General features: G+C 42.4%; 1 protein-coding gene across 1 annotated transcript in view; it reads left to right on the plus strand.

The window, feature by feature from the left end:
* LOC122556798 (dedicator of cytokinesis protein 2-like) overlaps positions 1-26,532 on the plus strand; it is a 754,195-nt gene that overhangs the window by 313,111 nt on the left and 414,552 nt on the right. The window lies entirely within an intron of this gene.

Genomic DNA, 26,532 nt, shown 5'->3' on the forward strand with positions numbered 1-26,532 from the left:
GTCTTGTTACACTCGCAATGAGCTGTCTCTAAGCCTGATTAATATACTTTCTCAATATGGGGCTTGAAATGTCTCTTTATGCCTTTGCTGAAGGTCAGAATTGTTTGATAGAGAGACTCCTACCCATGCAACCCATGATCTTTCAAAAGGACATAGTTCAGGTTCAGCTTGAGGTTATGGTTTTCTGTTGATTATTTCTGGATTGAGAATTTATTTGCTTTTACAGATCTTTATTAGTAGCAGGCTATGGAGTTAAGTGCAAACATGTTAGCACAACTGGAACAAAAATTAACTTGCAGGTTCTTTCTACACAGGTAGGGCTCCATTTTCCATCCTTTCGCTCATTAATGGTCTTTGCTCAGTGTTACCTCTCACAAAGTCTCAAGTTAATGGACTTGCATAATATTTGATTTGTTTAAGACATTCCATTGGGATCAAGTGCAATTTTTATTGTGGAACCCATCTCATTTTACCTTCCAGTAAAGTCCGTGGAGAGTCATATTGAGCAGTTGATCCCATGAGCTCCCTGCATCTTGAGTTAGATGAATGTTAATCCCATTCTCTGTGGACGTAACAGTCATATTGTGAAAAGGCTTTGGAGTGTGGTTATTACAGGATGTTTCCATCAGGACCTGCCTCATCTACAGTTACCAATAAATGGGCACAATATCTACATCACCCAGATTATTTAGCAACAGGGACAATTGTTGAGTAAAAAGTTGCTGATGGCACCAAGTGATAAACCATAATAGGTCTATCCTAAAAATTATAATCAATCCAAAAATCCCAGAATGGAATTATCCAAAGAAAAGGGAGTTGGATGGACTCAGTGAGCAGATAAAGGATATTAATTATATTTTAAGTGGCGGAGATGACAGTCCAGTGATATTATTGATGGACTATTAATCCAGAGGCCTAGTAATGTTCTGGGAACCCAGTTCAAACCTCATTGTGGCAGATGGTAGAATGTCATATCAGGAAAAATCTGCAATTGGGAGTCCAGTAGAACATAGAACATTACAACGCAGTACAGGCTCTTCGGTCCTTGATGTTGCGCCGACATGTGGACCCAATGTGAAGTCCATCTGTCCTGCACTATTCCTTTCTCATCTATATATTTATCTAATGACCACATAAATGCCCTTAAAATTGGCACGTCTCTACTGTTGCAGACAGTGCGTTCCACGCCCCAACTACTCTCTGAATAAAGAAACAACCTCTGACACCTGTCCTATATCTATCATCCCTCCATTTAAAGCTATGTCCCCTCATGCTAGCCATCACCATCTGAGGAAAAAGGCTCTCACTGTCCACCCTATCTAACTCTCTGATTACTTGTAGGTCTCAATTAAGTCACCTCTCAACCTTCTTCTCTCTAACGATGACCATGAATCTGTTGTCAATTGTTGGTAAAACCCCATCTTGTTCACTAATGTCCCTTAGGGAAGAAAGCTATCATCCTTGCCTAGTTTGGCATGCATGTGACTCCAGACCTACTACCTTGTTGTTGACTCTTAGCAGCCCTCTGGGCAATTTGGATGGGCAATAAATTCCCAGATTCTTGTGAATGAAAACAAAAAGTGCTGGAAACGAAAATGGACAATGTTCAATGTGTAGATTTGGGTTTGACTGGATTCTAAACACAAGGGACAAAAGGTTATTCGGTGCAACAGCTTCCATTGTTAAATGATTTTTCTGTTCATTTTGGCTGGATGGAGAAATTGATCACTGTTGAGAACTCTGCCGTGAGAGGTCATGTTAAACAGGGACATATCTAGCAAAAGGAGAATTGAAAATCCTAATCTCAACTGGAAAATGGGCAGGGTTAAAGCAGCAAAGTCAAAGGGCGGTTCTTGATGTTAAAAGTTACAGAAATTAGGGTGTCAAACTTCGGAACCTAAAGCGTATCAGCTAGAAATATCTAAAAAGTGGCAGAGCTTCAAATGCAATATTGCTGAAGAAAGACCTACTTTATCAGAGCTTTTCATCTTGCGCTCATCAGGACGGCATGGTGGCACGGTGGTTAGCTCTGCTGCCTCACAGCGCCAGAGACCTGGGTTCAATTCCCGCCTCAGGCAACTGACTTTGTGGAGTTTGCAAAAACTCCCTGTGTCTGCGTGGGTTTCCTCTGGGTGTTCTGGTTTCCTCCCAAAAATGTGCAGGTTAGGTGAATTAGCCATGCTAAATTGCCCGTAATGTTAGTGAAGGGGTAAATGTAGGGGAATGAGTCTGGGTCGGTGTGGACTTGTTGGGCCGAAGGGCCTGTTTCCACGCTGTAAGTAATCTAATAAAGGACAATTCACAAGAATACCAATTCAAGAAGAAAGACCATGTTGCATGAGGAAAAAGTGCTGATTAGTTGGCAGGAGGACTCTGGTTGGTATGCGCATTACTATGGAGAATGTATCCATTAATGCTAATCAGCAGTTAATAGTCAAGCTTTAATTAAATTTTAAATGAGGCATGTTAACAGTGATTCATGGTGGCCTTGCTCTGAGAGATAAACTAATGAATGGGGTGCCACTTGGTTTGTTGTGTTGAAATCAGCGCAGTGTATGGTATCAAATGTGAATTTGACTAATTGGCTGGCAACCTTATTCTTTGTACACTCAGGATCATCCAGCTAATGTTGTCCAATTGCAGAATCACATCAAACGTTTGACATTGTGTTGCAGGTTTTGTAAGAGTAGGCTGGTTGGGTACAAACATTGCCTTTCTTGTTGTGAAAGTTCAAAGCGATCTGCCAACGTTTGGAATGGGTGGCCAATATACCTGGCATCACACAGGCACTGAAATTGATAAACCGCAATACTCATCTGTGTATTAGGCAGAATGTCCTTTTGGCTTGACAGCAGCATCCAGTCAGTGGTAAATACTCATGTTGCTACTACAATGATACATTGCAAAAGGTAAGCTTCAAAATTTCCTCACAGTTTTGACATATCTCGCTCATTGGGGTCGTCCGAGGTAGACTGGGTACCTTTCTGGACCAAGACTGACTAATCTATGGCCTTTCATGCGTTTGGACAATACAGTGTATGAGAAATAATCTGACCAGGTTGGACATGAAAGTACAGAATGCTTTTGATGTAGTCGATTTCAGTATTATGCATGCTAAATAAATAGCTCAGGTCCTATTTATAAGGTCGTTGATATGGGCAATCTTACGCCATGTCAAACAGAATAGGACAATAATTGTTTAGAGAATAAAAGAGATATATGGTGAATTGCTGCTGTGGTTGAAAGATTTAGTGGCAAAAACGGCAGATTTCTTCATGATGAAATTGATTGAAATTCACTTGTCAGATATTCGGACTATTGGTGTGTCTGTATATATAAAATATATATGTATATATATACACACATATAATACATATATGTTTGTGTAATGTATGACTTTAATAAAATGTAAAATGAGCTCTTCACAGAATCACTACAGTTTAGATACAGGCCACACAGCCCAACAAGTCCACACTGACTCTCCAATGAGCATCCCACCCAGACCCATCTCCCTTACTCTTTCCCTGTAACCCTACATTTTCCAATGGCTAACCCACCCAGCCTGTACATCCCTGAACATTATGGGCAATTTAGCATGGCCAATCCACTCAACCTTAAAAATGATTTCATTGTTATGTGTGAACCTTGCTTTTAAGAGAATTCACCTTTAACCACGCCATGTGCTGAGTGCATACAATGTTGTCACTCTGCCCTGCAGTTAGCAAGCAGCACACACAGAAATCAGTCGGTTTGCTGTTTCATAATTTGCAATGTGATTTAATGTTTTATATAACTGAGCTAGCTCTTCAGAGGCTGTCATTCCCATCACCAATCACCCCTTATTCATAAATGCATAGCCTTTGACAATAGCACTGCCACTCACTGAGTCAGACATTCAGAGCCCCAATATCCCTGCCATTCATTCATTCATGTCAGCCAGGTCTCCTGATTGAACCAGATTAACAGCCCGAATTGGGGAACTCATATTTTATGTGGTCCGGCCGTCCCGTCATGACCTGTCCTACCTGTCCATCTTCTTTCCCACCTATCCACTCCACCATCCTCTCTGACCTATCACCTTTACCCTGACCTCCATGATCTCTACACTAACCACAGAATTAAATAATCCCTGATGAGCAATTGATCATTGGACATGGCCAGCATTTACTCCCCCTCCCTAATTGCCCATGAACTGAACAGCTTTCTAGGCCATTTCGCAGGGCAGTTCAGGTTCAACCACATTGTTATAGGCCTGCAGTCTCATGTATGTCAGACCAATTAAACATCTCTTTCTTAAAAGACATTAGTGAACAGTATGGGTTTTTATGTCAACTAATGTTTGTCACCATTATTGATATGAGCTTTCATTTCCAGATTTGATTTATTTAATTTAAATTACATCAACTGCTGGGGAGGCTTTTGATGAAGTACCCCTCCATGCAAAGACTAGATTCTGGAGAGTGCAATGATACCTAAGAAAAAGAATTGGATTACTTAGCATCTGAGAAGAGCCTTCATCAATGTGGACTTCACCAGTTTCCTCATTTCCCCTCCCCCTACCTTATCCCAGTTCCAACCTTCCAACTCAGCACCGCCGTCATGACCTGTCCTACCTGTCCATCTTCTTTCCCACCTATCCACTCCACCATCCTCTCTGACCTATCACCTTTACCCTGACCTCCATCCACCTATCGCACTCTCAGCTACCTTCCTCCTAGCCCCAACCCTCTCCCATTTATCTCTCCACCCCCAAGGCTCCCAGCCTCATTCTTGATGAAGAGCTTTTACCTGAAAAGTCTGTTCTCCTGCTCTTTGGATGCTGCTTGACCTGCTGTGCTTTTCCAGAACCACACTCTCGACTGTATTCTCCAGCATCTGCAGTCCTCACTTTTGCTTTCATCACTATCCTGTCTACCTGCAAGTCTTCATTTAAAACTCCACGTTTTAAAACTGCCTCTGATAGATTTTAGCAAGCATCTTTCATTCACTCAACCTACTTACAAAGAAAGGGGGATCTCAAAATCAGTCATCACCTTTGTTCGTGAAACCAAAATTTGACATCCCTGAAATGTTAATAAGGTAGAAGGTGATGATGTGTTGACGTAATGTGAGGGACCACAGTCCACAAAGGACCAAGGCATCTCTCTGAGGCAGGCAAATTTGGTTAGATGTAGCTAAGGGTAATTATTCCACAAGCATGGGGCAAGGTGAGGAGGCAGAGACTCCCTGAGGTACCACAGAAAGTGAAATGGTTGAACTCAAGCTGTTGGCTTATTTTTTTGCACCACAGTTGACCTTATGGCAAGGGCGTGAACAATTTGGCCACAGAATTATGTAGCTTGGACACAGACCTTTTGGACCATCTCGTCCATGCCGACCAGATATCCTGACCTAATCGAGTCCCATTTGCCAACACTTGGCCCATATCCCTCTAAACTTATTCATATACCATCCAGATGCCTTTTTAAATGTTGTTACTGTACCAGCCTCCACTCCTTCCTCTGGCAGCTCATTCCACAACATGCACCCCTCTCTGTGTGAAAAAGTTGCCCCTGAGGTCCCTTTTATATCTTGTCCCTCACACACCATAAACCCTCTAATTTTGGACTTCCCTAACCTGGGAAAAAGACCTAGGCTATTCAACCTATCCGTGTCCCTCATGATTTTATGAACCTCTTTAAGGTCAGCCCTCAGCCTCCGACGCTCCAGGGAAAATAATCCCAGTCTATTCAGCCTTTCCCTATAACTCACACCCTCCAACCCTGGCAACATCCTTGTAAATCTTTTCTGAGCCCTTTCAAGTTCCATAACATCTTCCTTCTAACAGGGAGTCTGGAATTGAATATGCAGCATTCTAAAAGTGATCTAACCAATGTCTTATACAGCTTTAACATGATCTCCCTACTCCTCTACTCAATGCACTGACCAATGAAGATAAGCATGTCAAACGCCTTCTTCATTGTCCTGTCTACCCGCTAAGAACCATGAACCTGCATCCCTGGGTCTCTTTGTTCAGCAACTCTCCCCAGGACCTATCTTAAGTGTATATGTCCTGCCCTGATTTACCTCATCAAAATGGCGCACCTTACATTTATCTAGATTAAACTCCATCTGCCGCTTCTCGGCCCATTGACCCATCTGATCAAGATCCCATTGTATTCTGAGGTAATCTTCTTCACTGTCCACTACGCCACCAATTTTGGTGTCATCTGCAAACTTACTAGCTTTACCTCCTATATTCACATCCAAATCATTTACATAAATGATGAAAAGCAGTGGACCCAGCTCCGATCCTTGCAACATTCTGCTCGTGACAGGCCTCCAGTCTGAAAAACAATCCTCCACCACCACTGTCTGTTTCCTACCTTCAAGCCAATTTTGTATTCAATTGGCTAGCTCCTCCGGACTCCATGTGATCTAACCTTGCTAACCCGTCTACCATGTGGAACGTTGTGGAATGCCTTGCTGAAGTCCATACAGACAATATCTACCACTCTGCCTTCAATAATCTTCTGGCAATGGGTGAAAATGAGGCAAGATTTTTCCCACAGCTCATCACTCTGGGTGCAGTTAAGGACAATATGTTCTTGGTTGTGCTATGTGCCATAGATAAATATCCCTGCTGCTTAATTCCCTTGCGGCTTTCCCTTACACTATAACTCTGGCTACACTTTAAAAGTACTTCAATGGGTGGAACGTGCTTGGAAAATCTGGAGGCTGTGAAAGACATGACTGAAATGCAAACTTTTTCCTTTTCTTTAAGATGCAGACAACGTACACACTGTTAAATAAAACTACAGTCAAAATTATAGCTTATAGATCATTAGACTGTAAACTCAGATCAGGCAATGCATGTTGTTTTCCTGCTGACTCATATATAAGTGTGTAGGAATGATTTAATACCTGTACTAAAATCAGATGAATTTTAGTATGAAGTAAATTGGTTAATGTTGTCTACCCAATTTTTGAATAATCTCGGGTCAATCTGTTTTTCAGGAGTGTTTTTATTCACTCAGCTTCTAATCCAGTTTCATTCACTAATTTCCCCTGAGGTTTCTGGCTATCTTGTTTCCTTAACATGGTAGAGCCATCTTTTTCGGTTAAGTAGAGAACACAGATGCCTGTTACCTGGCTCAGAATGGAGAGGAGTGCTTGGGCATCTGGGAGAATTTAACAATAGAATGGATCAAAAGAGGTGGAGACTGGTACAATTATAAAATTGAAAAAGCATCTGGATGTGTATATGAATAGGAAAGGTTTAGAGGGATATGAGCCAACTGCTGGCAAATGGGACTAGATTAGGTTAGGATATCCAATTGGTGTGGACGAGTTGGACCGAAGGGTCTGTTTCCATGCTGTACATCTCTATGACTGTATGACTCTATGGATATGATAACTTGGCCATTGTTTCTCTTTGCTGAACTAAAGAATCTTGTCCATTTCCTCCCTTCCCTCTCTAGCTTGGAAATGCTGAGTTCTATCAAGTGCCTTGTAGGAAGTGCATTAATCTACAGCACTGACAGTTAACCCCCCCTCCCCTCACCCAGCTCCTCAAAGTCATCTTCAGTCATGACGTGTGACAATCATTTACCAGCCATGATTGGAGATTGTACTCAAGTACAATGATTTTTATATTGCAGCTGGAATGGTCAAATATACAACTGGCCTGTCAAAGCTGTGTTTCATGCATCTGGACCAACCCTCTGGTACAACCTCCCCTCCAGGGCTGTCAAAGTCTTGTGCTTCAGCAAGTCATGAAAACTTATTTGGTAGCACCCACAACTTCCACAATCCGGAAGGACAAGGGTGCTAAGCACTGAGATTATTTATGGTTCCCCTCCAATTCCCACATGATTGAGACTTAAACCTATATTGCTGTTACTTCATGGCTCATGTCATACATAAAAACAATCATAGACATAGGCACCATTGTTTCTCCTTGATCTGAATCCTATAACCTCACTACTTTTTGTGTAGGAGAGCTCATGTAGTCTAACGTGAGTGTCCCAACCTCTCGACCAAGAGGTCCTACATCAGGCCTTGATAGCAATGGAAGATGTGTCAAAATTGAAAGAACTCTTCAGAGGCTGCCATCCTATCTTGAGTCACCCCTAATTCACAAATGCATAAGCTTTGACAATAGCACTGCCTCTCACTGAGTCAGGCACTCCAAAACTCCAATATCCCTGACATTCACCCGTTAATGTCAGCCAGAGCTCCCTGATTGGATTAACAGCTCCATTCAGGGAACTCATGCTCTATGATGTCCAATGGCTGACTTTGTTACAATCATTGCGTTAATGTGGCCATAAATATTGATTATCAATCTGTCAATCTTTCTGAGGCACTTACTGCAGGCAATGCGATAGGAGGAGCATTCTGGGCAGAACCATGAGGCAGCTATAGCCCAACAGTCTCCTCATGTACATGTTCTTACCATGAACCAATGTCTTCTTTTACTCCAAAGTACTAAAACATGCACCATTTTGGTAAAGACTCCTCGCCCAGCCATGACTTTTAAACATTTTACAATTAATCCCTTGTTTATAGCTCCTTGAAATAAACCCCTCAATGACTAGAAACAGTGTGATTACCTATAGCCTATTGCCATTTCATATTTTTAGACAAATGCATTGTCCTTATCTAGTCTACAGTGACTCCAATCATACATCAATATTGCTGATACTTATCTGCCCTCTCATGTGACCTACCAAGGTCCTCCATTTTAACCGATAACTACAGCTGGACAATAATTATTATGGAGAGAGAGAAAAAAAACAGTTTAAGGTTTTGACTCCACCAAATTCTTAAGAAGAGTCATACTGGACTCATTCGTTAACTTGGTTTTTCTCTCAACACCTGACAAATTTCTCCAACTTTTCCTGTTTATGTTATTTCAAATTTCCCACATCTGCAGCATTTTGCCTTAATGCATCATGAGGGGCATGGATAGGATAAATAGACAAAGTCTTTTCCCTGGGCTGGATGAGTCCAGAACTAGAGGGCATAGGTTTAGGGTGAGAGGGGAAATATATAAAGGGGCAACTTTTTCAAGCAGAAGGTGGTGCGTGGATGGAATGAGCTGCCAGAGGAAGTGGTGGAGGCTGGTACAATTACAACATTTAAAAGGCATCTGGATGAGTATATGAATAGGAAGGGTTTGGAGGGATATGGGCCGAGTGCTGGCAGGTGGGACTAGATTGGGTTGGGATGCCTGGTCGGCATGGACGGGTTGGACCAAAGGGTCTGTTTTCATGCTGTACATCTCTATGACTCTTTGCCTCTATGACTCGCTTAGCTAACCACATACACACACTTAGGAAGAATGCAAACAAATAGAGAATCCATTAGAAAATGGAAGACAAAGGTCAGAATCTTGCCAGCCCTGCTAAGGGGCAGTTGGAAGCAGTGAATCTGTAGCAATTTGCAATATGGCTCCTTTGCCTTATTTCCACCTGCTATTGATCTTGCTGGAGGCAGAACCCCTGCTGCAGAAACTATCTGCCAAGAAGCAATAAGTTTCCAATCAAGGCAGTTAAAACTCTCCTCTTTGTTTGAATGCGGCTAGACTGCTGTGAATGGTACACCAACCTCTCTCTGCTTCCATTGCTTGGCAAATGAGAGATGCAACCTCACCATGGGTGGTCAGTGCCACATTTCTGATGTTACTGCATTTGTATGGATCTCAACGTATACATCAAGTTGCGATAGGGGCGCGCCATTGCCAGCAGCATGACAGAACATGTTTAAGAAGGCTGAATGGTTTACAATGGTTCATAACTTTCCTCAAAGGAAAGTGTAAAACTAAGCGTCGGGAGATTGTCTACCATCCAGCCTGGGTGCCACGGTGGCGTTACGATTTAACACAAATCAGTCGGAAATAATGATAGCTGATAAAAGAAAACTCAGTGGTAGAAATTATACCTTACCTGATAAGAATTGTTAGTAGAATGAGAGAATAGAATCATAGAGATGCACAGCATGGAAATAAACACGTTGGTCCAACCTGTCTGTGCCAATCAGATATCCTAACCTAATCCAGTCCCACTTGCCAGCATTTGGCATATATCCCTCTCAAACCTTCCTATTCACGTACCCATGTTTTAATTGTACCACACACCACCAATTCCTCTGGCAGCTCATTCCATTCACCCTCTGCATGAAAATGTTGCCCTTGCAGTCCCTGTTATGCCCTTCCATTCTCACCTTAAACCTATGCCCTCTAGTTTTGGACTCCCTCCCCTGGGAAAAAGACCTTGGCTATTCACACTGTCCATGCCCGTCATGATTTTATAAACCTCTATAAGGTCACCCCTCAGCCTCCGAAGCTCCAGGGAAAACAATCCCAGTCTATTCAGCCTCTCCCTAAAGCTCAAACACTCCAACCTTGGCAATAGCCTTGTAAATTTCTCTGAATGTTTTCATGTCTCACCTTTCCTACAGCACGGAGACCAGAATTGAATGCAGTGTTCCAAAAATGGCCAAACCAATGTCCTGCAAAATGTCCTCCAACTCCAATACTCAATGTACTGACCAATAAAGGCAACCCTACCAAACACCTTCTTCACCATCTTGTCTATCCAAAGTTAGATCTCATGGAATACAGGGAGAACTAGCCATTTGGATATAGAACTTGCTCAAAGATAGACGACAGAGGGTGGTGGTGGAAGGTTGTTTTTCAGACTGGAGGCCTGTGACCAGTGGAGTGCCACAAGGATCGGTGCTGGGCCCTCTACTTTTTGTCATTTACATAAATGATTTGGATGCGAGCATAAGAGGTACAGTTAGTAAGTTTGCAGATGACACCAAAATTGGAGGTGTAGTGGATAGCGAAGAGGGTTACCTCAGATTGCAACAGGATCTGGACCAGATGGGCCAATGGGCTGAGACATGGCAGATGGAGTTTAATTCAGATAAATGCGAGGTGCTGCATTTTGGGAAAGCATATCGTAGCAGGACTGATACACTTAATGGTAAAGTCCTAGGGCGTGTTGCTGAACAAAGAGACCTTGGAGTGCAGGTTTTTAGCTCCTTGAAAGTGGAGTTGCAGGTAGATTGGGTAGTGAAGAAGGCGCTTGGTATGCTTTCCTTTATTGGTCAGAGTATTGAGTACAGGCATTGGGAGGTCATGTTGCAGCAGTACAGGACATTGGTTAGGCCACTGTTGGAATATTGCGTGCAATTCTGGTCTCCTACCTATTGGAAAGATGTTGTGAATCTTGAAAGGGTTCAGAAAAGATTTACAAGGATGTTGCCAGGATTGGAGGATTTGAGCTATAGGGAGAGGCTGAACAGACTGGGGCAGTTTTCCCTGGAGCGTCGGAGGCTGAGGGGTGACCCTATAGAGATTTACAAAATTATGAGGGGCATGGATAGGGTAAATAGACAAAGTCTTTTCCCTGGGGTCGTGCGTGTATGGAATGGGTGCTGAAATCGTAGAGAGGGTAAAACTGTGGTTTACCAAGAAACTGGGTATAATCTGAACAAAGATTTTAAAACAACTTTTTTCAATGGAATAAGGAAAGTTATTGGAACATTTTTTGGAAGTCTTTCAGATGACTAAATGAGTGTTGAAAGATCCTGTCATTTGATTGACGAGTCAGTAACAACTGGATTTTGAATCAGGATTTGTTCAAGAATTCAGCATGGGCTGTTTGGACCGAAGGGTCTGTTTCCGTGCTGTGATGAGATTTGATATCTTTAGTACAAATGCGATAGGCTGAATACTACATTCCTGGACTGCAGATTCTGTGAGCTTATTATTACATGTCTTTAAGGCATCACTGCCAAAATTTGATACAGTCAGCAACTTCATTACTGAGTTTGAGTACAATGTTGTGATGTGAAAACAGCAATGCAACAGAGTCATTGGACATAAACTATTTTCTGTTGGCACATCTGTAACCTGAACTTATATCATTTTTTGGTGTTGTTAATTATCCATTATCATTTAGTCTTCCAAATTCCTTTTAATCAGCACTGACTTTTGTTCCTTTCAGAGAAGAGTGAGTCATTAAACTGAATATCTGGTTCAGTTTGTCTGTCAGGGGTTGTGAACTCGGCGCAGTGGAGAGATATTCACTGTAATTGGTGGACTGTGGTTATGAAAGTCAGGATGCAAGACACAGAGATAATTTGACTCACCAGGCTGTTTGCGACATGTACATCAATTTTTATAACAAAGCGGATGCGATCACATTCGAAGTGATCGCACTTTAATATTCACTTTTGCAGTTAAACCTTACAGAAATGTTGTAAAAATGCATCAAGACCTAGCGAAAGTTTAAGTGCACTGAAGCTTTAATCAAATAAATTGGAAGTAAATGAGCAAGTGCTTGTGAGAGCTTACAAGTTGTTACTCTGACCGGACTGCGTGTTCATGATGGTGCAGTGAATTTATCCAGGAAGTGACTAATGGACAGACATTGAGCAGGATGCCTCAGATTCGATCCTTTGTTAGCTGAGCTCAGCAGGAGCAACTATACAGTTTCTATAATTGATCTTAATGTTCCCAGGTTTGGAAGGAGACAGTCTTCCTGCTTAGTGAGAAATCAACAGGGAGACAGCAGTGTGTTAAATTTACCATAAGCAGAGGTGTAAGATAGTGCTTGCGAATTGGTGTCTTATGGGCCTTATCAATTGAAGTCCATGTAAAAATAAATTGAGCAGATATGTAGAAATCAATTTAGCACTCTATTTTATGCACTTGTTCGACTGACACCAGACTCTTCCAGCAGATGCCCTTGTCTCTGAGTCAGAGGAATGTGCATTTGAGTCCCACCCCTGAATCTTAAAGTTAGGCTGAAGCTCTCGTCCAATACTGTGGGTGTGCTGTGTTGCTGGAAAGTGCTGTACATCTGTCCAAGATGTTAAAATGAAGCTCTCTCTCTCCAATCTCATGGTGTTTATTTTCATAGAAGAACTGAGGCATTTTTCTCTGGTAGTCCAAATCACTATTTGTTCCTCAAGTATCACTTAAAAACAGACTACATGCTCATTATCAAATTGATGTTTGCGGGATCCTGCTGTGGACGAATTGGCTGTCAGTTTTCCCAAAAGTGACTACACTTCAAAAGCATCTCATTGGCTGCAAGCTCTTTTGGACCTGCTGAGGTTATGGAAGTTGGTACAGAAATTCAAGTCATCACTTGCCTCTCAATCTGCCCGGTCAGGGCTCACAGAATAAATTATGAATGCCCCGCCAGTGAGATGCCAATGCTGTACTCATGTTAATCAACCTGAGCTTCAGGTGAGGGAATTTCCCTGGAGAAGCCGGGATGGTTGAGCGTGGCAAGTGAAGGAACAGATCAGCCTGGGAGTTCGACATGAGGCATCTCTGTGGGAGAGCCAAGTGAAGGTTACAGTAATCATGATAAAATACCAAGGAATCTGACCAAACACTTGCTTCACTGGGTCTGACAGTCAGACACTGCTGCCCAGGCTATTGTTAGCCTGAGATTTGTAAATCGAGTTAGTATTTGAAGAGCAGTAGCTTGTTTCTGTAGATGAAGAACCACACCTCATTTGGAGAATACCATCTATATACTCTTCTCCAAAGAATCAACAAAACAGCATGTCCCATTGAAATGTTGGAATATGAAAGGGAGCCCTGACAGATCACTCTACTGAGAGATTGGGCAGCCATCCTGGCAATCATGAAGCGACTAAAGTGACTCCTAAATGATCTCACTGAATAATTATTAACTCTCAGATTAGATTACTTGAAGATCCTCTTCAGGAGGTAATGATGCCCCGAACTTCAAACATACATTGAGAAAGTTGCTCCAGAAACACGGGCATCCTTCACCCTTCTTTAACCAAATGATAGTGTATCATGGATAGGTTCAAACACTTGGTCACAGGAGGTTATCAAGGTTGAGCTTGTCTCAACAAAGTGCCATATTAGGAAACGACCAGAAACCGTAAATCTGGCTAACCACACTCTTCCAACCACATCATGGTGTGAAAGGACAATTTCAACACTCCAAATTTAGCAGGGTTCAAACTGAGGAACTTTGAGGCCAGTATGTTATGCCAGAGATTTGACCACTGGATTGTCATTTAAAAAACGTAGCTGCACAGGATTGAGAATGTTTATTGATAAAGTGCAATGTGGTCAAACAATGGAGATAGCAAATCCTTTCTTTTGTTACCTTGGTCTAATAATATGCTGTTGGCCTGTCACCTCACCAAGGATAATGCATTTTGCAATAATCATTAGATTATCAGCACGATAGCAAATTATTTAAATAGTTCAGAACTTGAGTATTGTTGTAAAAAAAGGACATGTTGTGTGTTTTAAAAGCTCTTGTTATTCAGGAACAAATCAAAGACATCTAATCATACAACAAACTCTTCAAATGGCCAATAAAAACATGAACTTAAATCCCCTCTCTCCAACTGTGATATATGGTTTTGAAACTTTTGAAACTCAGCTGAGCATTAATGATAACCTCAGCTGTAATAACAACCCTCCAAATGTGCTAAAAGTGACATCTATTGGAACTGTATGAATTGATATTTGTTCTAACCTGCACCAGATCTCCTGTCAATCAAAGCAACCCAGTGTCCAAAATTGAATATGATTCTGCAGTTGGACAACATTTTCCAAGCAATCAAAAAATTACAGTGATAAATGGTATAGTATTGTCAGTCAAACCTGCAGTGTGAGCACTTGGGTATGCTGGAAGCTATATAGGTCATTACAGCTGCATTTGTAGGTTGGAAGAACATATGCATCAGTTTCAACTCAACATATTAGGTAATGCGCTGATGAATCAGAATTAACCTATCTAGTTTGAAATCTATGCAAAGCCTGGCAGTTAACAGTCAATCATCATTACCTGTTACATTTTCTCTGATAATGCCTCCACTGACTACAGTCCATTTGCCAACCAATCAGCACCCTCCTTTCATGCAATATAAATATTATTTGCCCCTAACTTTGTTGTTTCCTGTGAATTCACCAGGCAAGTCGAAGACAAAATGCTGCAACAGAATAAGTCTTCTTTTACCAAAACTCAAAAGGACTTAAAGTTCATTGTTACTGTCTGGATGGCTCACTGAACCGAAATAATAATCTCTATATTCTTACCATAAGTGGCACCATTTTCATTAATGCCTGTGGAAGTTGATCCTCTGGCCTAGCCTGACAAATAATGACTGTTGATGGAATGAGGTGCTATTGGAATTAAAAAAAAAATCGGAGGGATGCCGTGGCCGCTTAGAGGATTTCTGCTCTGTGAGGTGTCACACTGAGCCACATAGTCTAGAAACATTGCAGCTTTAATTCCTGAGCTAATGTGGCCACACATGTGGTTGTATTGAAATCTCTTCTTGCAATCAGTATGGAAAACCCACCACCAGTTTCTCAGGGCAACTAGTGCTGGACAATAAATGCCACCTGTGTCAGTAAAGATAACATTCAGAGAATGACTGATTGTTCTTGATATAGATTGTTACTATAAATCCGGGTCCATAACGGTCTAGAATACTCATAGACCAGTGACATTCAACTTAGGCAGCTTGTTACACGTCTTTTTAAAGAAAGAATCCTTAGTGTAATATGTACGTTGCCAACAAATGTTAGTATTTATAGCACAGCCCAAGGTGTAGACTTGTAAAGTTGGCAGTGAGCCTTCAGTTTGAACAGTTGCTGTCAATCTAGTGTGTTTGCTCCCACTACTCTGCTAAGTAGGAAATCCCATGTGAAGAAGAAGGTTGGTACTGTGTCTGATTTGGAGGGGGACTTGTGAGTGATGGTGACTTCATGATATGCTTAATGCTCTTGTTCTTCAAACTAGTGAAGAAACTTTGACAAGTCACTGCAGTGGATTCTGCGTTTGTGGCCCTTCATTTCCATGTTCCAAATGACCTACAACCCTCGCTGCATGAGCGTTCTTGTTCTGTTTGCAATTCCAAAGTATTGCAGCCAGCAGATATTCTGGAGACCTTCTGTGAAATCTTGCTGAATCTACCCAACGTCCCTCTCCGTCTCTTGCCCTTTGTAGCTTTAGTAGGACTAATCGATTCTCAAATTTATTTGTCCATTCTCATTGTATAACACAAATTGCTAAGTGTGTTGATACATTAATAGAGCATTACATCCACTCACCATGTGGCACAATGGAAGCAATGTGCATCATCTACACGATGCACTGCAGCAACTCACCAAAACAGCACCGTGCAAATCCCCCCAAACTTGCTCACTCGCACGCACCTTCCCCCACTCCCCCCCAACTCCCAAGAAGCAGCAGATGCAGGGGAACACCACGACCTACAAATCCTCTCCAGGCCACATACCATCCTGACTTGGAGCTATATAGCCATTCCCTCACCATCACTGGGCACAACTGCTGAAACTCCCTGAATAATATCACTGTGATTGTGCTGACACAAAATGGACTCTAGCCGTTCAGGAAGACAGCTCATCACCACCTCTCAAGATCAATTCAAGATGGGCATCAGATGCTGTTCTTGACAGCAATGCCCAAGCCTCATATAATAATAAATAAAGGCTAAAAGTGCTTTCTGTTATTTAAATTCAAGCAATACAAAAATTCAGGCAAGGAACAAACATGCAGTTTAATGTGAATATCCAAAACATAGCCATTTGTGTTAAGCCCCTACTTATTTGATGCAAGTGACATCTCATTGTCTGCTTTGCTATTACAATATATTGAATGATGTAAAATTGCTGTGTATAGATGCAAGGTAAAGAAAGTTTAAGTCTGCTCTTAACATGTCTCATTATATAAAGGTGTAATATGCTTTACTTGATGCCAATCACCATTCCTATGACTGGAAATTAATAAACTGCAAAAGCGCAGTTTCATTCCTGCAGGAATTAATTGTTCGAAATTTTAAAACTGTAAAAGTTTGATGTCCTTTATACCATTCCTTTTCGTCTGTTATCTTGCTCATAATTCTTTCTTAAACCAATCAACTTTTCCCTGTATTTATTGTTGTTTCTCTACCTGATTTGACTTTAAATTTGTGCACTCTTAATGTACCTCCTTCTGTGTTCTGGCCATCCTGATTGCTGAGGGAGAGAGACACAGTTGCTTCTCCTTCTCACTGTTCCTCCTTTCACAGTTATCTGTTCCCTCATTTCGAAACCTTGTTCCGCACACAATTAAAAACCAAACCTGCAAGGGCAAATGGAGATCACAGCAGGTTCCATTAGTTATCTTGTTCCAGTACGTTATGGCTCTCTGAAGCACTCTGCTGGAACATGATGTACTATCCCCAGGAATGGAGAACATTACTGTTGGCATATTAGTTTTTACGATTGAAAATAAAGTGCAAAGAGTAGCAGGTCCAGGAGTGAAATCCATTGGATAGGACTCAGAAAGAAGCATTTTCAAAGAGAATCATTCCCACTTAACCTACCGTCTGAAAAATTGATGGGTTTAGAGCCATAGAGTCATAGAGATGTACAGCATGGAAACAGACTCTTTGGTTCAACTTGTTCATGCCGACCAAATATCCTAACCTAATCTAGTCCCACCTGCCAGCACCCGGCCCAAATCCCTCTAAACCCTTCCTATTCATATACCCATCCAGATGCCTTTTAAATGTTGCAATTGTACCAGCCTTCACCACTTCCTCTGGCAGCTCATTCCATACATGTACCACCCTCTGCGTGAAAACATTGACCTTATGTCCCTTTTAAATCTTTCCTCTCTCACCCTAAACCAATGCCCTCTAGTTCTGGACTTCCACACCCCAGGTAAAAACAAACCTTGGCGATTGACCCTATCCATGCCCCTCATAATTTTGTAGACCTCTATAAGGTCACCCCTCAGAGTCCAATGCTCCAGGGAAAACAGCCCCAGCCTATTCAGTGTCTCCCATAGCTCAAACCCTCCAACTCTGGCAGTATCTTTGTAAATATTTTCTGAGCCCTTTTAAGTTTCAAAACATCCTTCCTATCCGAGGGAGATCAGAATTGCATGCAATATTCCAAAAGGGGCCTAACCAATGTCCTGCACAGCCGTGACAGGATCTCCCAACTGATTATTTTACAGTTGTCCCATTGAAGTAATTATGAAATAGAACTTGGGCAGAGAATGAAACAAGATGGGGTCTCAAACGCACCCAACCCTTTCATGTCATCCAGTTAACCTCTTCAGAGGAGGATTTTGCAGCTCTGCTGCCTTGTGCAGACTGCAGTAGGTCAGAAAATGACCAACAGAATCAATCCTGTGTATAGTTTCAGACAGGCCACCTGTTAGAAACAATCAGCGTTCAGCAAGTGATGAAGTAGGTGAAGCGTGAACGACTTGAGAGCTAAAGCATCAGGAATAAAACCCGAGGTACAGAGAGAATATACCGCAATCTGACTAATGTACCATTATTTTTATAATTACTGACATCAAGAGCACACAGCGAGAGATGCTTGCCCTGAATTTGTTCCAGCTGTCTGTAGAATGTTAAATTTATGCCCTGCCAACAGCCGAGTTAAATGAAAAAACATAGTACGGTAAAAAGGAACTGGTTCATTTCCACTTCAGCATGCTCTTCCGGCTTTCTTGGTGAACTTGGCGGTTCCAGCTGAGAGGGTCGTGTGTGCATGCTGCCTCACTGTTCCAGCTTCAGTGAACATTGGCCAGGTTGTGGACCCTAGGGAGTCAGGATTGAATTTGTTCCTGCTCTCCTGTCACAGCCACAGCCACCAGCAGGAGTCGGGGAACATCCCGATGTTTGCTGCCATAATGTGCAGTTCATTTTTTTCTCCACCTCTCGAGGAACACCAGATATTGTTGATGCCCAGCTCCCGACCTCTGTGCCTCAACAGAGTGTGGAGGAGTGATGTCGGACTGGGGTGGACAAAGTTAAAAATCAAACAACACCAGGTTATAGTCCAACAGGTTTATTTGGAAGCACTAGCTTTCGGAGCGCTGCTCCTTCATCAGGTTGTTGTGGAGAATAAGACCATAAGACACAGAATTTATGTAGTGTCATGCAAATGAAATGGTATATTGAACAAACGCGGATTGTTGTTCGATCTTTCATCTTTTAGAATGTTTCGGTTCAATAATATGTAAATCCCAGAACTTCTTTTAAGTCACCTTTTCGAGATAACTTAAAGTTTTAAAACAAAAAGGTGACATCTCAGCTCCGACAATGCATTAAAGGTGTGAGGTTAGAGTCTGTCTGTACCCCAATCTTAAGTCAGACTGGTTCTATTTCCAGTCAATGCAAGCAGTCATCCCATTTAATATTTTCTAAATTCCACTTTGGAAATAGAACCACTGTATCAACAGAATGCCCACCGTTTGTGTACAATAGATTTTCAGCAACCTTTTCAACTGTGACTGGGTCGGAAAATTCAGTTTTTGCCTAGTCTCCATGGAGTCATACAACATTGAAACAGACTCATCAGTATAACCAGTCCATGCTGACCATGTTCCCAAACTAAACTATTCCAACCTGCCTCCACTTGCCCCATATCTCTCCAAACCTTTCCTATTCATGAACTTATCTAAATGTCTTTTAAATATTGTAACTGTACCTGCATCCATCACTTTCTCTGGCAGGCCATTCCACCCACAAACCTCACTCTGGGTAAAAAGGTCTGCTCCCACTTTAAAAAAAAATGCCTCCTTGTTTTGAATTCCCCCAACCTACGGAAAAGATCCTTATCTTTCTCCTTACCTTAGTCCTTCATGACTAAACCTCAATAAGGTCACCTCCTAAATTCCAGTGAAAAAACGTCCCTGGCTTTCCAGTGTATTTCTATATACCAAACCTTCCATTCCCAAGAACATGCTCAAATACCTCGTTTGAACCCTCTCTAACTTAACAATATCACTCCTATAACTGGGCAACCAGAACTGGACACAGTTCTCCAGAAGAGGCCTCACCAACATCCTGTACAACTTCAACATGACTTCCCAATTCCTATAACCGAAGGTCTCAGCAATGAAGGCAAGTGCGCTAAACACTCCTGGATTAATAGGAGGAGATGAGCCCACTCCCCAAACCCTACACATCCAACCTTCAAGCAAGTTGTAGAATGAAAAGTGCCATTCCACCTTGGGATCAGCAGACTTTGCTCCCCACCCCATCCCACCCCTCTTTTTAATGGTTGCTTAATGGATTATCCATTTTGCACAATTACTTGCAACATGCCACCCTCCAAAGCCAGTGGTTTGGTTTGGAGGATGTGTAAAACATGCTGCAAACAAGGGGTGGCAGTCTGTCTGCAAAATAGCATTCTCCCACCCCAGCATCCAATTTCCGCCCCCTCCTCCAAGTAAATACCAGGGTCAATTAATTAGACAAGCCCAAACTACAGAGTTAATTGGATCAAAACTGTTGCCAATTTAATATGTACTAATAATCAGGGTAAATCAAATGGTGTTAGTAAAGGTAAAGTCATTATAGTTGTAATGGTTTTGAAAGATATGGACAGAATGCAAGCAAATGGGACTAAAATGGGTCAGTTTAGAAAGCTGGTAGGCATGGATGAGTTGGGCCGAAGGGCCTGTTCCTGTTTTGAATACATCTATGAGACTATGACCAGATAATCTACTTTATTGGTGTCAATTGAGGGATATCATTCTGGCCATGAAACCAAAGGGTCACTCATTTGCCCTCTTTGAGTAGTTATTTAAATCTTCAGCCCTTTAAAAATGAAAATGTAAACAAGCTGAATCTGTCAGTTCGAGTTTAAATAAAACATTGTCTGCTAGAGTGCTTTGAATGATAGCCCAGCTGGTGTATGCTAGGATAGCTTCAATAGAGCTTATTTTTAATATTTACAAGGGGTAACTATTACAGCTGAGGTAATTATGAATGCTTTGCTGAGTTTCAAAAGCTTGAAAAGCAAATATCTCAGTGTAGAGGGGGTGTCTCTGAAGTTTTATCTTCATTGACATTCTGGAAAGGCTATTAAAGGATTCAATATCTTTGATACATTACTGAGTATTAGTTTGATTTCACCATAAATTGAAATCTTGAGCTGATTAAAAATCTTAGGGCTGCTTTCTTATTTGAGAAAGATGATTAGAACATAGAACATAGAACAATACAGCACAGAACAGGCCCTTCGGCCCACGATGTTGTGCCGAACATTTGTCCTAGCTTAAGCACCCATCCATATACCTATCCAATTGTCGCTTAAAGGTCACCAAAGATTCTGACTCTACCACTCCCACAGGCAGCGCATTCCATGCCCCCACCACTCTCTGGGTAAAGAACCCACCCCTGATATCTCCCCTATACCTTCCACCCTTCACCTTAAATTTATGTCCCCTTGTAACACTCTGTTGTACCCGGGGAAAAAGTTTCTGACTGTCTACTCTATCTATTCCCCTGATCATCTTATACACCTCTATCAAGTCACCCCTCATCCTTCCCCATTCCAATGAGAAAAGGCCTAGCACTCTCAACCTATCCTCGTACGACCTATTCTCCATTCCAGGCAACATCCTGGTAAATCTTCTCTGCACCCTCTCCAAAGCTTCCACATCTTTCCTGAAGTGAGGCGACCAGAACTGCACACAGTACTCCAAATGTGGCCTAACCAAAGTCCTGTACAGTTGCAACATCACTTCACGACTCTTGAATTCAATCCCTCTGCCAATGAACGCTAATACACCATAGGCCTTCTTGCAAGCTCTATCCACCTGAGTGGCAACTTTCAAAGACCTATGAACATAGACCCCAAGATCCCTCTGTTCCTCCACCACACTAAGAACCCTACCGTTAACCCTGTATTCCGCATTCTTATTTGTCTTTCCAAAATGGACAACCTCACACTTGGCAGGGTTGAACTCCATCTGCCACTCCTCAGCCCAGCTCTGCATCATATCCAAGTCCCTTTGCAGCCGACAACAGCCCTCCTCACTATCCACAATTCCACCAATCTTCGTATCGTCTGCAAATTTACTGACCCACCCTTCGACTCCCTCATCCAAGTCATTAATAAAAATTACGAACAGCAGAGGACTCAGAACTGATCCCTGCGGAACTCCACTTGTAACTGGGCTCCAGGCTGAATATTTACCATCTACCACCACTCTCTGACTTCAACCGGTTAGCCAGTTTTCTATCCACTTGGCCAAATTTCCCTCTATCCCATGCCTCCTGACTTTCCGCATAAGCCTACCATGGGGAACCTTATCAAATGCCTTTCTAAAATCCATGTATACTACATCCACTGCTCTACCCTCATCCACATGCTTAGTCACCTCCTCAAAGAATTCAATCAGACTTGTAAGGCAAGACTGACCCTTCACAAATCCGTGCTTGCTGTCCCTAATCAAGCAGTGTATTTCCAGATACTCATAAATCCTATCCCTCAGTACCCTTTCCATTACTTTGCCTACCACCGAAGTAAGACTAACTGGCCTGTAATTCCTGGGGTTATCCCTATTCCCTTTTTGAACAGGGGCACAACATTCACTACTCTCCAGTCCCCTGGCACCACCCCCATTGACAGTGAAGACGAAAAGATCATTGCCAACGGTACTGCAATTTCCTCTCTTGTTTCCCACATAATCCTAGGATATATCCCATCAGGCTCGGGGGACTTGTCTATCCTCAAGTTGTTCAAAATGTCCAACACATCTTCCTTCCTAACATGTATCTCCTCTAGCTTACCAGTCCGTTTCACACTCACCTCTTCAACAATACGGTTCCTCTCATTCGTAAATACTGAAGAAAAGTACTCATTCAAGACCTCCCCTATCTCTTCCGACTCAATACACAGTCTCCCACTACTGTCCTTGATTGGACCTACCCTCGTTCGCGTCATTCTCATGTTTCTCACATACGCATAAAATGCCTTGGGGTTATCCTTGATCCTATCCGCCAAAGATTTTTCATGCCCTCTCTTGGCTCTCCTAATCCCTTTCTTCAGGTCCCTTCTGGCTATCCTGTATCCCTCCACTGCTCTGTCTGAACCCTGTTTCCTCAACCTTATGTAAGTCTCCTTCTTCCTCTTTACAAGACATTCAACCTCCCTCGTCAACCAAGGTTCCCTCACACGACCATTTCTTTCCTGCCTGACCGGTACATACATATCAAGGACACGTCGTATCTGTTCCTTGAAAAAGTTCCACATTTCCACGACATCCTTCCCTGACAGCCTATGCTCCCAACTTATCCTCCTCAGATCCTGTCTTACAGCATCGTAATTACCCTTCCCCCAATTGTAAAACCTACCCTGTTGCACGCACCTATCTCTCTCCATAACCAAGGTGAAAGTCACAGAATTGTGGTCACCATCACCAAAATGTTCACCCACTAACAAGCCCATCACTTGTCCCGGTTCGTTACCAAGTACCAAATCCAATATGGCCTCCCCTCTGGTCGCACAATCTACATACTGTGTTAGAAAAGCTTCCTGGACACACTGCACAAACACCACCCCATCCAATCTCCTTGATCTAAACAGCTTCCAATCAATATTTGGGAAGTTGAAATCGCCCATGACTACTACCCTGTGGCTTCTGCACCTTTCCAAAATCTGTTTCCCAATCTGTTTCTCCACATCTCTGCTGCTATTGGGGGGCCTATAGTAAACACCCAACAAGGTGACTGCACCTTTCCTATTTCTGACTTCAGCCCATACTACCTCTAAAGGCAGATCCCCCTCGAACTGCCTTTCTGCAGCTGTTATACCATTTCTAATTAGCAACGCCACCCCCCCTCCTTTTTTACCACCCTCCCTAATCCTACTGAAACATCTGTAACCAGGAACCTCCAACAACCATTCCTGTCCCTCTTCTATCCACGTTTCCGTGATGGCCACAACATCGTAGTCCCAGGTACCTATCCACGCCTTAAGTTCACCGACCTTATTTCTGATACTCATTGCGTTGAAGTATACGCACTTGAACCCATCTCTGTGTCCGCAAGTATTCCCTGTCAGTGCTACCTTCTTCACAGCCTCCCCACATACTTGGACATCCTGACAAACAGTTAGCCTACTTGCTGGACTACAAGTCCGGATCCCATCCCCCTGCCAAATTAGTTTAAACCCCCCCGAAGATAGCTAGCAAACCTACCCCCCAGGATATTGGTGCCCTTCTGGTTCAGGTGCAACCCGTCCTGCTTGTACAGGTCCCACCTTCCCCAGAATGCAGTCCAATAAACCAATGATTGGTGGTGGTTTCACCTGAGGATCATGCTGCCTCAATGAGGGGAGACGTAGAGAAGGAGAGTCTTTCATAGTAACCCCAGCTGGTGCAAGAATTGAACCCGTGGCGCTGGCATCACTCAGTTTTGCAAATCAGGCATCCAACTGATTGAGAGAAAGTGAGGACTGCAGATGCTGGAGATCAGAGTCAAACATGTGGTGCTGGAAAAGCACAGCCCCGTCAGGCAGTAGCCGAGGTGCACGTGAGTTGATATTTCAAGCGTAAGCTCTTCATCATTCTTATGCTTGAAACGTCAACTCTCCTGCTCAGATGCTGCCTGACCGGCTGTGCTTTTCCAATACCACACTTTTGAATCCAATTGACTGAGCCCTTACAAGTCCAGTAAGAAGGCTGGAAATGTCATGAGTGAAGAATGGTACAATTCTTAGGAACTGGACTGTAGTTACAAGAGGCAACTTGTGTTATATAGCATCTGTCACAATCTCAGAATGTCTCAGAATGAAGTACTTTTGAACAGGAGTCACTTACAATTTAGGAAGAATAACAGCCCCTTGTGCACAGCGACTTCCCACATACTGGCATTTTATAAAAGGTTAAGAATCTATCCATCTCAATCTTAAGTATTCACAAGGACTCTGCTGTCGCAGCTCTCTGTGGCAAGGAGTCCCTGTGGGAGGGGAGACGGGCTGCGAGGGGGAGTGAGGATAGTTGCTTAATGGTGAAGGTAGGGAAACTAATGATGTTTTCAGGCAGAAGATTATAAAAGGAGTTACTTGTATGGAAAGTGGCAAGTGTAACTCATCAGGGAATGGATTTCTTTGAATACTTTTTGAATTTGAACCCCATGGCAAGCCAAAACATACTAGGTTTAGTGTACTGTGTACAATTCTGGTTACCCTGCTATAGGAGGAATGTTATTAGACTGAAAGACGTCCAAAAAAAGATTTGGAAGAATGTTGCCAGGACTGGAGGGTTTGAATTATAATGACAGGCCGGGTAGACAGGGATTTATTTTTCCCTGGATCACAGGAGGGTGAGGGGTGACCTTATAGGGGTTTACAAAATCACGAGCGGCATGTATAAGGTGAATAGCCAAGGTCTTTTCCCTGGGGTGGGGGAGTCCAAGGCTGGAGGACGTAGGTTGAAGGTGAGAAGGGGAAAAATTTAAAAGGAGCTGAGGGGCTGGAGGTGGTACATGAATTGAATGAGCTGCCAGAGGAAGTGGTAGAGGCGGGTACAATTAAAGCATTTAAAAGATATTTGGAGAGCTGTATTGATAAGAAAGATTTCAAGAGATATGTACAGAATGCAAAGAAAATGGGACTAGTTGAATTTAGAAAACAGGTCGGCATGGATTAGTTAGGCCGAAGGGCCTGTTTCCATTCTGTATGCATCTATGACTCTATGACCAGATAATCTATTTTATTGGTGTCAATTGAGGGAAATCATTCTGGCCATGAAACCAAAGCATCACCCATTTGCCCTTCTTTGGTTAGTTATTTAAGTCTGTAGCCCTTTAAAAATTAAAATTTAAATAAGCTGAATCTGTCAGTCAGAGTGCAAAGAAAGCATTGTCTGCTTTGAATGACAGCCCAGCTGATGTATGCGAGGAAAAGAAAACCTGTTACTATAGTTTTGATAGAGCTTATTTTTAAGATTTACAAGGGGTAGCTATTATAGCTGAGATAATTATGAATGCTTTGCTGAGTTTCAAAAGCTTAAAAAGCAAATATCTCAATGCGGGGGAGTATCTCTGATTTCTCATCTTTATTGACAGTTTAAAGGGGTTATTAAAAGATTCAATATCTTTGATAGATTACATAGTATAAGTTTGATTTAACCATAAATTGAAACCTTGAGCTGATTAAAAATCTTAGAATGGGTTGAATGAATGATTTTACTTCTGTATCAAGTATATATGAAAATGAACTTTCTTGGATTGTTAGACATTTGCTTTTTCAGTTCCATATGACTCTTGAGGTGTGCCCATAGTGGATAATGGGTGAGTGGCTATGGAGTTGCATGGGACTATGAGGTAACATGAAGGGGCATGTGTGCATGAATATGCATGAAGGGACTTTCATGGGGGAGTTTAGGACAGGAACAAAGACAAGAAAGCCCAATACCTTCTAAAACAAATGGGCCAGAGACACATAAGACTGAGGTGGGCCTTGTGAATAGCCCAGCAAGGCCCTCACTGTTCCATGACCACCTACAATCTTCATTTGGGATTGGTGAGCCTGGGTATATCCTGGTGTCCATCTCACCAGAGCGATGATTGCGTCTAATGTGACCTTTTCAAAGAAGGTGTGATCTTCAGAGTCCAAAAATGTGCTGACAGGTTCTCTGCCTTGGCAGGGAAGTGCGGGCACATTCTATCTTCAAGATGACACTAGCTCGTGAGGATTCAAAAGAGATT

Source organism: Chiloscyllium plagiosum, unplaced genomic scaffold, assembly GCF_037043375.1.
Source record: "Chiloscyllium plagiosum isolate Xiang-an unplaced genomic scaffold, Cpla_swu_hap1 HiC_scaffold_16, whole genome shotgun sequence".
Classification (NCBI taxonomy): domain Eukaryota; kingdom Metazoa; phylum Chordata; class Chondrichthyes; order Orectolobiformes; family Hemiscylliidae; genus Chiloscyllium; species Chiloscyllium plagiosum.